The sequence below is a fragment of the Mirounga angustirostris genome, unplaced genomic scaffold (genome assembly GCF_029215605.1).
Source record: "Mirounga angustirostris isolate CCGP_5_RB_7025 unplaced genomic scaffold, mMirAng1.0.hap1 SCAF_9, whole genome shotgun sequence".
In the NCBI taxonomy this organism is placed as follows: Eukaryota; Metazoa; Chordata; class Mammalia; order Carnivora; family Phocidae; genus Mirounga; species Mirounga angustirostris.
In genome coordinates, this window is record NW_026991717.1 from 54,255,780 (window position 1) to 54,272,352 (window position 16,573).

Sequence of the window (16,573 nt, forward strand, 5' to 3'; positions counted from 1 at the left end):
AGTATGAGAAGCCTCTTGCACAATGCCTGATGCAGAGGAGAACATCAGTATTATAAGTGCTCCAGTAAAGTATGAACAAAACCTTTGGGGATACAGAATTCAGAACCCCAACAAGAAAATTTTTATTGGTTCTTCAGGGGTTAATCCCTGAGCTAAAAAGAAGTACTTTTGTTTCTCCTGTCCAATGGTTCAATATAATAAAATAATATTTAGTGAATAACTTTCCATGTACTAGGCACTTATTATTTCATCCTCATAGCTTGATGAGGTAGGTTCTGTTATTATTACCCCCATTTCACAGATGTGACAACTGAGACACATAGGGAAATTATCCAGTGGTTTTCAACTACAGGGTGGTGGAGCCAGGCTTTGTCTACAGGCAAGCTGAACTCCAGAGGCCCTACTCTCACACTCACGTGACATGGACTCTTTAGACACACAGGCCTGTTCTATATTCTCAGTACCATGTCACAAGGATAATTCCCCCAAATGAGACATCTGGTCACCTTCAAAAAAGAGAGAGGGGAGGAAGTGAACTCATTTCTACTTACCAATTAAGGACTACTCATTTAGCAAAGGAAACAATTAGGATAAAATATCTTAATCATGGTAAAATCAAACAGCCCTTCCAAACCAACATTTAAGCCACATTTGCTCCAGCCTGGCTTTAGCCCTGTATGGGTGGTAGACTGATTGACCTTTTTCATTTTTCTCCTGGACATTTTGAGATTTTATAGACATACAGAATGCATTTTTGAAGTGCTTTTAATTTGAAGTTTCTGCATAGCACTCCTCCCTTTATTCCTTGCCATGATAAACATGCCCAGATAGCAAGTTCACAGAAGGTTGTGAGCTTTGAAGTCTTTGAAAATTATATGACAACGTTGTATATGTAATCACGGGTGACAGCAAGCCAACATCTCCTCGAGTGCCAGACACACAGCCCCTATAAATCCTCAGCTAAGAGCAGAGAGTGGTGGTCCTGTTTACTTAAACTCCAGGATGGTAGGGGCATGGTTATCATCACGGTAATTGACACAATCAGGAATCCAAACAGATTTGCTGCTACTTGTTGTGCGCATTTAAATGCCATGCTTATGTCAATTCAGAAGAAGAAAGTCTCCACACTTAAGGTTGGATTAAAAAAAAAAACAAAGCAGCTTCACCTTTCGTTGAAATGTCCATGAGAGAATTATTAAATGTCTGGGGACTTGACAGTTTATTTGTGGGGAGATAAGGATTTATCAGTGAGAATTTGCACTTTTTTGGAGGCCCTTTGAAGTTACATCTGTGTTCCCATAATTGGATCAAAAGTTTCCCAGTCGGATACAAGAGGAGCCTAGGACATTTCTCTTTGTGGTGCTCTGCTCCAGTTGCACCAGTATTTAGTTACAGTTTTATGTATGTCAGGTTTCAATTATGATGGATATGTCTAGGATGTAGACCCCAATTCATTACTTAGCAGAAGTATCTACTTACTGTGCTGCTAGTTGAAGTCCTATGCAGAATTCTTGCACTTGGATATTCAGTTGGTTTGCTCCCCACACTTTTGTAAAATTATACAAGTTGTGACCAGTTTGTTTTAAATTTGAAAGAATGTCTAGGAGCTTAGATAAGTATGCACTGCAAAGGGTACCCAAAGCAATGTTGTTGGACAGATGTGACATGTCAAATGTTCTGGGTGTTCCAATGATTCCCACAAACCACAGTGAAAATGATTCATGGAAACCGGGTTAAAATTAAAGGTTTTCTGAAGTGTGACACCATCAAGTGATGATGCAATGATTAGAGATTGCTAGCAATAGGGAAAGACTCTTCAGAATATTGATAGAAAGTAAAGTCCAAATGATGAACTCTAGAGTGCCTCCTTGATTGACTTACAAGTTGAGAATTTGTCACACTAAATATTGAATGCAGATGAAACAAAGATAGTTTGGAAATGAATATGTCACTACTATACCTCAAAAAGAGAAAATATAGCTTTCAGATTTCGACCAGCTGAGGGCTGAAGAGCGGGAACATAAAACCTTTAAAACTTTCTCTAAGGTTAGATTTTGAGGTTCTGAGTTAAGACTTAGTCATTCTAGACCTCCTACCTGAACATTCAGGCATCTTGAAGGATTTGGTTAATGATGTGTAGGCTTTGTTTTACTGCTGTGAGAGTAAAAATAACTTTACCCTCAAATCTGGTGAATCACAGAGCGACTGTTCGACTTGAGATGTTCTCTCCTCCTGCTTGGTGATGTGCTAGCTGAGACTGGTGCAAGGAGCTCACATAGATGACCCAGAACTTGTTTCACCTTTTCTTTCCCAGTTTTTTCAATGTCTCCAACATTCCCCCAGCCATCTGGGCTCAGAACTTGGCATCATCTTTGACTTTTGCCCTCTCGTTTCCCTTCCTATTGCCAAATGTTATTGATTCTATCTTGGGAATACTTCTTGAATCTGTACTTTGTTCGCCATTCCCAGTGATGTTGACTTAATTTACGTTATTGTTATCAATTGCCAAGATAATTGGCAGAGGCTATAATTTACCTCTAACATATGTTTTTCTTCCTTATTTTCCATTATCTCCTTTTGCAAGATAGATTGATGCATAGCATTAGATGATTCTTGCAGATACTGGTTTTTTTTTGTGTGTGTGTTTTTGACTTCTCTGACTGTGCTACTGCGTGCTATTGCTTTCTTTCTCCCTGAATGGCTTTCACTCCTTGTTGTTGTATACATAAGTCATACAAGCTCTTCATGGCCCAGTGCAAATGCTTTCTGGTCCCTAAAGTCTGCCCTGATCATGAGCCTCTTTTCTTCTTGCTCTTTTTCCTTTCCCATTACAATTTTATTTTTACCTTTGTAGGGGCACTTATCACTGCATAATTTGTCATGCTTTATTTCTTCTACACTCCAACTAAGTAAGTACTGTTAAGCTATTAGGAGTTCTTACTCATCATTATTTTTATGGGCTGTTGGACATTATTAGTCTGAGATTCTTCCAGATGAAGAAGCTGAGACCCAAAGAGGTTGAGTGACTTGTAAGGGCATCCAGATGCTCCTTAGAGCCTGGGTAATCTCATCACAGGGGTTGTGTGCTCTTATATTCTGTCTAGGTCCTGGTGTGGGACATTGAGTTGCCACCTTCAGGTATTGGAAGCCCAGAGAAGTAGACAGGTGGAGGTTACAGTAAGGCAAGTAATGTGCCATGATGAAGAAGTGCAGCATCTTACAGGAGCTCAGAGGAGATCTAGATTTCTTAGAGTCTCCAACGGGGTTCCCAGGGGAAATGATACAAGGTAAAACCTTAAAGATGTTGCCTTAGTCTATTTGATCTGCTGTTATAAATTACCATAGACTGAGTGGCTTATAAACAACAGAAATTTATTTCTCAACAGTTCTGGAGGCTGGAAGTCTGAGATCAGGTGCCAGCATGGTTGAGTTCTGGTGATGGCCCTCTTCCAGGTTACAGATTGCTGTCATCTCATTAATTCCTTATGTGGTAGAAAGCAGAGAGGAAGGAAGCTCTCTAGTGAGTCTAAGGGCACTAATCCTGTCAGTAAGGGCCTTATCCTCATGATCTCATTTAATCCTAATTACCTCCAAAGGCCCTACCTCCTAATACCATCGCTTGGAGTGTGTGTGTGTGTGGGGGGGGGGAGAAGGTAAGGGTTACAGCATATGAATTTTAGAAGGATACATAGCAGATGTAGAAGATTTAGCTATGTAAATGGAGGTGGGGAGGGCATGTGGACAGTGTGTACAAATGCCCCAACATGCATGTAATGTATGTAGAGAAGCAAAAAATGTCCAGTCTGGCCAAAGACTGGAGACCTCTTTCTTTGCAGTAAATGAAAATTTTCCTAGACTCTACCCTGTAATTTTAATACTGGCTGTTTATTAAAACTCCCTATTATATTTGTGCTGGGTTCAATAATGTGCGTACCCCCCAAATTCATGTCTACCCAGAATCTTAGAATATAGCCTTATACATAAATAGAGTATTTCCAGATGTAATAAAGTTAAAATGAGATATTGGATTAAAGTGGACACTAAATTCAGGGCCTTGTATCTTTATAAGAAAGCCATGTGAAGACACAAAGATCCAGAGGAGACACACAAAGAACACCATCTCACATGGACAGTGTGGAGGGATGCATCTATAAACCAAGCAATATTAAGGATTGTCAGCAACTCTCAGAAGCTAGAAGAAAGGTATAAAACAGATTCTCCGTGAGTAACTCCGGAAGGACCCAACCTTGCCAATACCTTGATTTCAGACTTTACCATCCTGAACTGTGATGAAAAAAACAATTCTGTTGTTTTAAGCCACCTAGTTTGTAGTAATTTATTGTCACAGTCTTAGCAAACCAATATAGCATTCTTGGTAAGTTTGACTCTTCTAGGCGACAAGGCATACATAGATGCCTTCAGTGATGGAAATGAGTGTAGCGGGTCACAGTTTACTCACTCTATTGCTTATATGCCTTAAAAAAAAAATGGCTGTTTAATTTTTTATAAAGGATCTTTTTTTTTTTTTTCACTAACCCACACAGCCTGATGGGAAAAATAATCTCTAACAAACCTTGAGCTAGGGGCACCTGGGTGGCTAAGTCAGTTAAGCATCCGGCTCTTGGTTTTGGCTCAGGTCATGATGTCAGGTTCGTGAGACTGAGCCCCACATCAGGCTCCACATTCAGTGTGGAGTCTGCTGGTGATTCTTTCCCTCTCCCTCTGCCCCTCCCCCTGTTCTCTCTGTCTCTCACATGTGCATCGCTCTCTCTAAAAATAATTAAAAAAATCTAACCACCCCCCCGCCCCCCGCCAAACAAACCTTGAACTAGCTAACTTAGGTATCATAGTCTTTTCGAGTTCAAATAAGCTCCTTTTGATGATTTAGTCTTTTTAGAGCCTTTGAGTGTCCTCCTACCCCTGTTTCTCTCCAAGATGGGAGGCATCTGGGTAAATAGAGGACTCATTTAACTCTGTGACATGTAGGAGCCTTGTGTCCATGCCAGGTCTTCTGGTTTCTCTTTGCTCAAGGAGATCTCTTCATCTGACCTGGGCCTTGCTCTTTGTCAATCACAAGGAGGCAGGAACACAGCCTCAAGTGTCTGGAGTCACCCTCTTCCTCCACTGCTCTCCTATTGCTTCTAGCCTTGCTGAATTTGATGCCATGGTGGACAAGGGTGCCCTTTAGAGCTGGAGGAAAGAGGCCACTAACTTGGGTGCCTCCGCATCTTTCTGGATGCTTCTATAGACAGCACCCTCTGGAGCTTAGGTCCCAAGGTAGGAAAAACCAGGGTTCTGGTGTCTGTATCCATTGTTCCCCTCTTCTCTCTGTCTCTGGCATGACTTAACCCCATGTCTCATCTCCTTTCCTGGGAAGATATTTATGCCCCTTCCCTTTGATAGACTGGATACAAGATGAAACACTAGCTTACCAATAAGGGAAAATCTGAAAAACACCTTCCTTACCCAAGGATGCATAAGAATGTGTGAATGCACCAGACATAGCTTTATCATCCACTCAGCCTCTGTGGGTCCCAAGCCTTGAGATTGGAGCATGTTCTACCTAAAGGTGGCTCAGCGTTAGTGGGGATGTGTCCAGAACTGGAGTGATGCACACTTTGTAATTGTTCATCTGGAATTAATATTTACTCAAAGAAAGCATTTAATGGGATCTGTTACTCTCCATTAGATATGGGATACCTCTAGAGGGCAGGATGACTCTGGAGCCACCTGAGACAGTTTTGCCTCCCTCCTGCCATCTTGTGCTTTTGCCTCCTATACCACATCCCAGTGCAGTCTTCCAGCTTCAAAGTAGGGTGGATTTTCTTACAACCTACAGTACAACACAGCTTTAGTACCTTATGCAGGAAAGAATGCATGCTTTCCTCAGAGGTGGTGTGCCCAAGGCAGTGCTTGACGCATTCAGAACTCAATTCCTGTCTAACCCTTGCCTGGCCTTTGATCTGCTATGACCTAGTAATTACCTTCACTGATGTACTGAAGTGATGATGAACTCCCTTTTGCCCTCCACATTCATGAATGCTGTAGGATGTGGGTTTGTGACTCACTCCTGCCATCTGGAATGGAAACTCAAGTGGTAGTGGAGGGCTGCTATTCTCTTAGGTGGGATGGAGTAGTAGCTGAGGGGAGGAGATAAAAACTATCAGTGATATTTATTCTCATGGACTGTTAGCTTGTGGAACTAACCAGGTTGTCCCTATTTATCTCCTATTCATCTCTTAGGATTCAGCTTCAAATCCTGATGTTTTTCTGTGATATCTCTACACCACATAGAAATAAGTATGCCTTCTCCTATAGTTCCAAGGCACATTTGGACAGGGATACTTCTATTAGAGTTCTTACCATACTGTATCATACATTCATGGTGATGAATGTATGAAATGTCTTAGAGATAGTCCTGATTAGGAGCCTGAACTCCTTTGGTCTTGGACACTGCCCTTTCCAAATGACACGTAAGGGGTAGGGAGTTTTCACACCTGTTGTTGCACAGGACAGTCTAAAGGGTAAAGAGATAAAGGCAAGAACTTCTTTAAAGCCTTGTGGCCCTGGTCCTTCCCTCTGTTGAGAGGACAGCCTGTTAAGGAGAAAGTGGGGCAGGAATGAGTGTTAAAAGATCCTGAGTGTTTGGCTCCTCCTGTGTCTTGAAGGTTCTGAGACAGCAAGAACCACTGGAACCCTGACACTGATGCAGATCAACTCCTTCTTTCTGGTAGACACCTACTATTGTCCTAAGGACTTCTTATGATGCCAATCTATGAAAAAGTGGAGCCCCAAAATATTTCCTGGACACTTGTTATATGCAAAGAATACACTGTGCCTTCTTGATAGCAAGAGATCATTTAGGGGAGTGTTTCTCTCAATGGTGCCAACAGTCAGTGCCAGGATCTATTTTTGGCTGTGGAGCATTCGTCATTTGGAAATGAACTGTTAGAATGACTTTTATAACTAGGGATACCAATTGTCTGGCTTGAAGTTAGGCTGTTTGGTTTAGAGCTGGGTCATCTAGTTCTGGAACACATGGTTCAGAAGGAATTTAAAAGGGCAAGTTAAATGCAAATCACCTGGTTTGGGTGCAGTGGCTTGGATACAAAAAACTTTCTGGATCTCACTGTTCTGCTTTGTGTTTGAATGTTGGGACTGAAAGGGGTATGCAGGAGAGCCTTTATGGGATAATCCAAATTGCTGGAGGGAGCAAGTCCCCAGAGGTGACTTTTAGGACCCAGGAATTTAGCTATCTTTTTTCATTTTTGAAATCATACCTGCTTACTTTTAATGTAGTGGTAGGTTTATACTATTTTTAATTTACTTTTAATTCCTGAAATTTTAACAGTACAGCAGGAAACTCCTCTATTCCTAGGTCTACATCCCTATCTGGGGCTTAATTTCTAAAGAAATGTCTTTCTTCTTGCATTTTCTGATTTTCTTTTTGTTCTTTTTGTGAGTTAGTTGAGTAATAACTAACTCAACTGTGAGTCTTTTCATTAAGGATGGAAAGTCCCACATAGGAAATGGTACCAATGGCAATGAGTTAATCGTTTATGTTGGCCAATGTAAGGAAATCTACTTTCTTACACAAAAGCTTAACCAACCAAGAGGAAGTAATGTTGGGGATTGGGGGAGGAGTTGGGTTACCTTCTCTTGGTGAACTTCAGCCAAACACACCACGGAAAGTGCCAGATAGTACATGAAATCAGAAGAGGTTGAAAAACTCTACTTTGTTTCTAGGTATTGAGGACCATGAAGGTATGTATGATTTCAAGGTTTGGTGAAACTGTTTCTGAATGGAAAGTGAGTAGGTTTCAGTCACTGAAGAGAAGAGGGCGTGGTGGGCAGGAACATTTTTAGTGTACTTCTCTCACTGGCTGAACCTTGTCCTGGAACAGTGGTTCTTAAATAATCCTCGGTGCAGGAAGGAAATACTAAAACTTCAATTTATCCTGATTGATTTCATCCTTTAAAACTGTCTATTTCTTGTGCTGTTTTATGGTGTATAGAAAGGATATTCCTGGGAACCACTGTCTTAGAAGAGAAGGCAGATGGTTGTATCAAGATGGAAAGAACTGGAGAGGTGGAATAGCTCAGAATTCAGAGGTCTTCCTTCTCTTCTGATAAAAGAAATGTGGTAGCCATTTGGGAAGATTCTGGAGACAGCAGGGAGGACATTGACCTTTGTTGGGCAATGATTATATTACAGGCTTTAGGTTATATATTCTTGTTGTATCAATGCATATGTAACTTATACATACACTTTATTAATTTAATATTCATTTAGTGAACATCTCATTTAATCTTCACAAATAGCTTGAGAAACAGGTTTTAATTTTCCCAATTTTACAACCAGGGAGCTAATGTTTGTTTTATTTTTTATTGAAGTATAGTTGACCTATTATATGATGTTAGTTTTAGATGTATAACATAGAGATTCAACATTTGTATACATTAAGAAATGATTGCCACAATAACTCTAGTTATCATCTGCCACCATAGAAAGTTATTACAATATTATTGACTGTATTCCCTATCCTGTACTTTACATTTTCATGACTTATTTATTTTATAACTGGAAGTTTATACCTCTTAATCACCTTCACCTATTTTGTGCATACTCCTCTACCCCCAGCAACCACCAGTTTGTATTTTGTATTTGAGTCTGTTTTGTTTTGCCTGTTCATTTTTGTTTTTTAGATTCCACATTTCCATAAGTAGAATCATACAGTATTTTTCTTTCTCTGTCTGACTTACTTATCATAATAACATCTAGGTCTATCCATATTGTTGGAAATGTCAAGATTTTATTCTTTTTTATGGTTGAGTAGTATTCCATTATTTTACATACACACACATACACACACATACATACACACACCACATCTTTATACATTCATCTATCGATGGATACTTAGGTTGCTCAGGAAGCTAAAGTTTAAAGCAGTTAAGTAATTTGCACAACATTGCATGATTTATACACCTGCAATTCTCATGCTTTAGTGCATAATGTATACTCAAGGGCTCCTCTCAAAGAGGTGCTTCTTCAGTAGGTTCAAATTGGCCTCTAGTCTGCTCACAGCAGGTGGATTGCTCAAGAAAGTGTTTACAGAATCAGGGAATACTTTGTTCTGGTTTTCTTTTTTTTTTTTTTTATTTATGTCCAAATTATAATTTTAGGCCAGAGTTACTTCTCTGCCATTCAGGCTGACACTAAGATTTGGTTTGATATTCAGTCAGCTCAACCTTCCTTTCTTGACATTAAAAGCAAGCAAGCAAGCAAGCAAACAAAAAAACCCTGAAACTCTTGTAATGACTAAATTTCAGGAAATTGATGAAATCTTAATTAGTTCATTTCATTGTGATTAGATTGAATTGACACAAAGGGACTAAATCTGTTTGGTGGTCCCGTTCTCAGTAGCAGAGCCTGTTTTCCACCTTTTATTGTAGAATCCCCTCATCTGCATGTCTGACCCTTCCCAGCACATGATAAGTGTCTCATGAGCAGGAATCACATTTTGTTCATCTATCTATGTCCCACAAAGTGCCTAGCAAAGTATGTGCACTTGTTGAATAAAAATATTGGATCAGGCATCCTGGTTGCTATAGGTGGTTTATCTGTTTACTTAAAATGGTAATTTGTTGGCTTTCTTAGCTGCCTTGGCAGAACTAGACTTATTTACGTGTTTTGAGAAACATATGCTATTTATTCTTTTGAGAAAAGCTGCATGACTTCATATTCTTAAGTGTAAAAATTTCCATCTCTTCATTTTGTTGAAATATATGCAAAGTTGGAGGATAAGGTAAGAGGGTGAATAAATTAGAAAAACATTTCTCTCAAGTGCTCAGATGTTTAATCAAAATTCCTTTAACAGGGGACCTGGGTGGCTCAGTCAGTAAGCATCTGCCTTTGGCTCAGGTCATGATCCCAGGGTCCTGGGATTGAGCCCCACATCGGGCTCCCTGCTCAACGGGAAGCCTGCTTCTCCCACTCCCCCTGCTTGCATTCCCTCTCTCGCTGTCTCTTTCTCTCTCTGTCGAAAAATAAAAATAAAATCTTAAAAAAAAATGCCTTTAACATAATTCACTGGATTGTTGTGAGGACAAACTGAGGTGATCATTGAGAAAAATCTTTGGGAACTCTAGATTACAGACAGGGACATTTCTTAAAAGTAGGATTTTTAAAGCAAAAGAAGGTTTTTCGAAAACACAGAACTTTTAGTGTTCTGACAATGTAAATGTTACCTAATGAAGATTAAAAATTAAGCCCTGGTCAGGTAATATAGTCTAGTGGGAATATATACCATTTACCATTTTAGCTATTTTTAAGTGTACAGTTCAGTGACATTAAACACATTCACAGTGCTGTGTAACTATCAGACCACTGTGGATCTCTGGAATGCTTTCATCCCAATCTGAAACTCTGTACTCAGTAAATACCCTCCCATTTCCCCTCCTCCCAGTCCCTCGCAACCTTTGCCTGTGGTAGGTACCTCATAAAAGTGGAATTATTAAAATACTTTCCTTTTGTGTCTGGCTTATTTCACTTAGCATAATGTGTTCAGAGTTTATCCATGTTGCATCATGTATGAGAATTTCATTTTTTTTTTTTTTAAGATTTTATTTGAGAGGGAGAGAGAGAGTTTACATGCGTGAGAGTGCTGAGGTGGGGTGAGGGGTAGAGGGAGAAGCAGACTCCCTGCTGAGCAGGGAGCCTGATGTGGGGCTCGATCCAGGAACTCCAGGATCATGACCTGAGCTGAAGGCAGACGTGTAGCCAACTGAGCCACCCAGGTGCCCCGAATTTCATTCCTTTTTAAGGCTGAGTAATATTAAATTGTATATGTATATCATATTTTATGTATCCCATTACCCATTGATGGACATTTGGGTTGTTTTCACCTTTTGGCTATTGTGGATAATACTGCTATGAATATTGGTGTACAAGTATCTGTTTGAGTCCCTGGCTTCAGTTCTTTTGGGTATATACCTACAAGTGGAAAAAATAGAGCTTTTATTTTTTAAATTTTATTTATTTTTAACCAAAGGAAAGCTAGTATAGCTTTATTGTAACTAGATGAAATAGATTTAAGGCCAAATCAGTACAAAAGATAAAATGGTTATATTTTATAATAAAAAATATTAGACTTTATAATTTTATTTTTATTTTCTTTTAAATTTTTAATTAACATATAATGTATTATTTGTTTCAGAGGTACAAGTCTGTGATTCATCAGTCTTACACAATTCACAGCACTCACCATAGTACTTACCCTTCCCAGTGTCCATCACCCAGCCACCCCATCCCTCCCACCCCCCTCCACTCCAGCAACCCTGTTTGTTTCCTGAGCTTAAGAGTCTCTTATGGTTTGTCTCCCTCTCTGGTTTCATCTTGTTTCATTTTTCCCTCCCTTCCCCTATGATCTTCTGTCTTGTTTCTCAAATTCCTCATATCAGTGAGATCATATGATAATTGTCTTTCTCTGATTGACTTATTTCGCTTAGCATAATACCCTCTAGTTCCTTCTGTGTTGTTGCAAATGGCAAGATTTCATTATTTTTTGATGGCTGCATAATATTCCATTGTGTGTGTGTGTGTGTGTGTGTGTGTATACACACCACATCTTTATCCATTCATCTGTTGTTGGACATCTGCTAATAAAGCAGAGCTTTTAAACCCTCCTTTCCCCCTGTACTTTTTAGGTTATCCAGAGCAAGTGTATCTCCTCTGTTCATGCTGTAAAGACTGAGCAGTTGCTTTCTTCATCTTCAATGTGCTATAGGCCTCCATCCTTTCCCATAGCCTTCTCTTCCTCCTCTGAATCTCATATTTCAAGAGGTAGTTACAAAGGAGTCTGAAATCTGACCCTAACCTCTCTGTGCCGGTAACAAGGTCTATTCAAATTAGGCCCATCAACTGGCACTACTTTGGGGACTGACAGATTAAGATGAGCTAAGAAAAATTAACTTGAGGGCACATTATAAATGGAAATCTAGTAGAAATGGAAAGTGTCATACAGAGAAGTATACTTTAGACTTCAGCTTCACTTCATTTGATAAATTACTATCTGCTGGGTGCTGTTGGTGATGACAGGGAATGAGACAAGAGCTCTGGTTTCAAGCAGCTCCTATTCTGGAGGAAGATCCATACATATTTAGTAAGCAACAAAAACTATACAACAATGCTATTACTATTCACTGGTTTCTTCAACATCCCTCAAACACCTGCTACATACTGTTCTAGGCCCTGGGTGTATATCCAAAGATAAATTCCCTGCTCTCCTAAAGCTGACTTTCTGGTGGGGGGAACTGGGCAATAAATAAGGAAATATACAGTATAATAGTTATGTGTTTTCCTATGGAGAAGAATGAAGCAAGAGAAGGGATGGAGAGGCACAGGGGTGTGTGTGTTGCTTTAGGTAGGCTGACCAGGTGGGCCTCTCAGAGTCGGTGACATTGAGTACAGATCCGAATGAAGTGAGGGAGTGAGTCAAGGTGACATGTGGGCGATAAGACAGCCTGGCAAAGGAGTAGCAGCACCTACTGTAATGTAATATTTCAGAGATGGGTAAAGAGCTTTGGGACTTAAAGTAATGGGGCAAATAAATCTGATGCTCTGTGTTTTTAAGTAGATAATTCTATGACACTGTAAAATCATTTTTTAAGCACCCAAAGATCTATCTGCAAGGGAGCATTTAATGGCAAGATAATTGCATTTTAAAATGAATATTTCAAAATGATATGAAATCTTTGTCCCCCTCCCCGCCCATGCATGTGTGTGCATTATGAGAGCTTCTGTGCGTGAGGTGAATGTGAGGTAGTCATTCTGTGGTTTTACTGTGAGTGTGGTAAGCCCTTCTGTCTCACGTTCTCCTGCTATTAGGATTCCTCATCCCATCACTGTTGTTGATTAGGAATAAAATATGATTAAATCAGTTTTGACTAGTTAGTACATGAAGAACTAGAGCATTTTAAATCAATTTAGAACTTTTAGAAGCATTTAACAAGAATATACTGAAGAAGCCAAAGAAAGATATCCCTAGTGTCGAAATTTCAGGGAGAATGACAGGGCTGGTGAATTTTTTTTTCTGGTGTCAGAAACTTTTGGGCAAATGGAACAAAATCACAACACATAGCTCCTTAATGTGGCAGTATTTTTTTTTTTTTTATAGTGAAGAACTGCCTGCATGCGAGGGAGGGAGAGAGCACATGTGCGCACGAAAGAAGGGGTTGCAGAACTGAAGATTCAGTCCATATAGACCTCATTTCAAACAGAGGGGAGATAGCAGATATTGTAGAGTAAGTGCCAGTGGGTGGTATCAAGCCTAGTCTCTAGCAGTGTCCAAGAGGGAGGGGCCAGAGATGCTGGGACTCAGAAAACGGTCCTTTATGGAAAGGTTTGGAAGTGAGAAGATGAAGGAAAAGGTCTCCCAGGGGGAGAGGATGATCTGGGCAGAGATGCCACTATGGGGATGTGCGATTGATGTTTAGGTAAAGGAGAGGGGTCCTGATGGATTAGGACAGAGGATCTGGCTTGGAGATTGTAGGGTTAACTTTGGAAAGATCAATATATGGCCAAGAAGAAAAGGAGAGCTCCATGCTTCTTTTATAAGTTGCTTTCTGACTCATTAACTTATCAGGTAATAGGGAGATCATCTCTTGCTCCCTCACTGGTCTACTGTTAGGGAGGACACCCATAGATCTTAAGATGCACCCTGTAAACAAAAATATTATCTTCTAAGAGCTCCATTTTTATTGGTTGGCATACAGACTCACTGTAAAAAAAGTTAAAGCGGTACTTTTCTAAGAACCAGTGAAATATCTCTCCCAGGGCCCACCAGCCCTTCCACCCTCATACCATTTTTTGGAGGTGAATACTGTTAAAAATTTCTTTCTGCTTATCCTTCCTGATTTTATTCATTCAGTCAACAAATGTTTATTGAATGCCTATTATGGAAACGGGATACAACAGTGAACAGAAGTCCCTGCTCTCAAGGAGCTTGTATTTTACTGGGAAGAAGCAGGCAGTCAACAGCAAGCACATTTAAAATATTTTACCAAATGGAATTATCCTATACATACTCTTGCAACTTGCTCTTTTCACTTGACACTATACCTTGGATATCTTTCCATGTCTGTCTAAAGAGGCCTATCTCTTTAATTGGTACTCACTAATAGTTTTTGAGCATCTGCTGTGCTTCAGGCACTGTCTTAGTCACAGTAATTCTCTATGGTAAGTACTGTAATTTTCATCTTATTACAGAGGAAGGACTGAGGCCCAGAGAGGTTTGGGAACTTGCTCAGAGTCCCCTGGCTAGTCTCTGCTGAAGCCAGATCTGAACCCAGACCACCTGACCCTTCACTCCAGTTCTACTCCCTCTTGATGGCTGCATAGTACTCCTTTACATGGATGTACCTTCACTTATTTGGCCAGTCCTCTATTTTCAAGCCATTTTTAGTTTTTTCCTGTCATAGACAGTGCTATAATGAACATTTCTACATACATGTTTGATTATCTGTGAGGTAAATTCCTAAGATATGGAAACATACACATTTCTATATTTGATAGACACTACTTAGTTTACCTTTAAAAATATTTTACCAACTTCAGGGCACCTGCGTGGCTCAGTTGCTTGAGTGTTTGCCTTCGGCTCAGGTCATGGTCCTGGGATTGAACCCCGCATCAGGCTCCCTGCTCAGCAGGGACTCTGCTTCTCCCTTTCCCTCTGCCATTCCTCCTGCTTGTTCTCTCTCTCTTTCTCTCTGTCAAGTAAATAAAATCTTTTAAAAAATTTAAAAAAATATTTTACCAACTTCTACACTAATAGTGTAGGAGAAGGTGCTGATTTCTTTATATCTTCTTCAACAAAGGGAATTACCAAACTTACAGTAGTTGCTAATACAGTAGGTTAAAAAGTGATACAGAAATTATAGTTAAAAAATTTTTTTACAGAGTTTTTCATTTTAAATGTCTTAAAGAAATGATTGTTTCTTCTTATAGGCTGTTAATGGTTCTTTTTATCATGCAAGGAAGAAAGCCATCACTCTCGTTTCAAGAAATCTGCAGTTTCTTGTGACTGGGAGGCTTGGAAGGGAAAGTCCTTCCTTTCTCTCTGATCTGGCTCTCTCTGGAGGTGTGAGGACTCAGTACCAGGATTTTCCAGGAGAGTGAAGTTGGTATGTGCAGAGGCAACTTGCTCTGGTTATAGAGACATGATTAAAATGTATTTGGTTTCCCCATCCCCCACCCCCCTCCCACTGATGGGTATTAAGGAGGGCACGTGTTGTGATGAGCACTGGGTGTTATATGCAACGAATAAATCGTTGAACACTATGTCAAAAACTAATGTACTATACGCTGGCTAACTGAACATTAAAAAAATAAACATGTGAAAAAAATAGATGTATTTGGTTTCAGTACTTAACTGCAAATCTGATGCAACTTCTGGAAAACCCATAAATAGGTTTAGACATACTTAAGACCTAATCTTTTCTTTTAAAAATAGACCAAACCAAAATATTTTGTTTTCATCTAATCTCATCTTAAAAATAAGAACCTCCCCGCCAAAGTGACTCTGAACTAAGAAGTTTAAATCCATTTCCTAATGTGCATTTATTTTTTGGCATCCTCAAGGGTTAATTGTTTGCTTTACTCTGAGTTGAAATTAAGGATGTTTGGAAAAAGTGTCTTCATTCTTCCTATTTAAATGTTGCTTGAGTGTGCTTAGCTTTCATCCATGAGATAGTAAAACTCCCCTTGCAATGATTTTTTTAAAAATGCAAATTCCTTCATCTCTGGGAAAAACAGGTGCGAACTCTAAAGATGTTTGCTTACTTTCCTTATGAAAGTTTGGTAAGCAGAAGTGGTAACTGTGACTCCTTCTGTTGTCTGCTTCCATCCTTCTGAGCTCTTGGTTCCCACAGAGGAAGCCATCCTGCTGAAGCCAGCCTCTAGGGAGCTTCCTTTTGTTTCTTCAAGATTAACCAGTTCTGCCGTGGCAGCTGTAGCAGGCAACTCTAGAAGGAGAGACTCTTCTGGGCTTTTGGTATTTTTCCAAGGAGTGTTTTTCTTCCCCAGTTCCTCACTGGTAGTGTAGCTGCTTTCCTACAAAGCCGCCTTCTTTTTCTGATGAGATGCTGATTCTGATCTGCCATCTAGCAGCTTCCGGTAGCGGTAAGTGGTCAAGAGTGTTTTTCCGGGAGTTGATCTCAGGTTTTCAAGAATGTCCCCTAGAGACCCAGTTTGTTTTCTATGTCATTGCTAGAGCTTTCAGAATAGCCTTGCTTTTCTCATTGTTCTCATGGACATGGTCATGGAATGGGTACCTGTTTGATCTTCCTGAATCCTTCCTTTTGGGAGAGAGGGTTAGGTCCAGGCTGAGGTGAGTCTGTGGGGAGCATTCAAGGGTTGCTGAGACCAAGAGGAGAGTCAGCTCAGGGCTGTCTGGAGCTTTCTGTTTCTCTTTTCTAGGTTGCTCTTTTGTTTTGCTCTTTTCACCTTCTGGTATGGTTGAGGTTTAGCCAACAGTCTTTATTCTCTTAACTAAAAAATAATTAGAAACTAGTT

At 39.9% G+C, this 16,573-nt stretch overlaps 1 protein-coding gene across 1 annotated transcript in view; it reads left to right on the forward strand.

Moving 5' to 3' along the window:
• Positions 1-15,813: 15,813 nt before the first annotated feature.
• ATP8B4 (ATPase phospholipid transporting 8B4 (putative)) overlaps positions 15,814-16,573 on the forward strand; it is a 266,629-nt gene continuing 265,869 nt past the window's right edge. The window contains exon 1 of the mRNA XM_064570495.1: positions 15,814-16,180. The gene's annotated coding sequence lies outside the window, so the exon portion shown is untranslated. The remainder of the gene's footprint in view (positions 16,181-16,573) is intronic.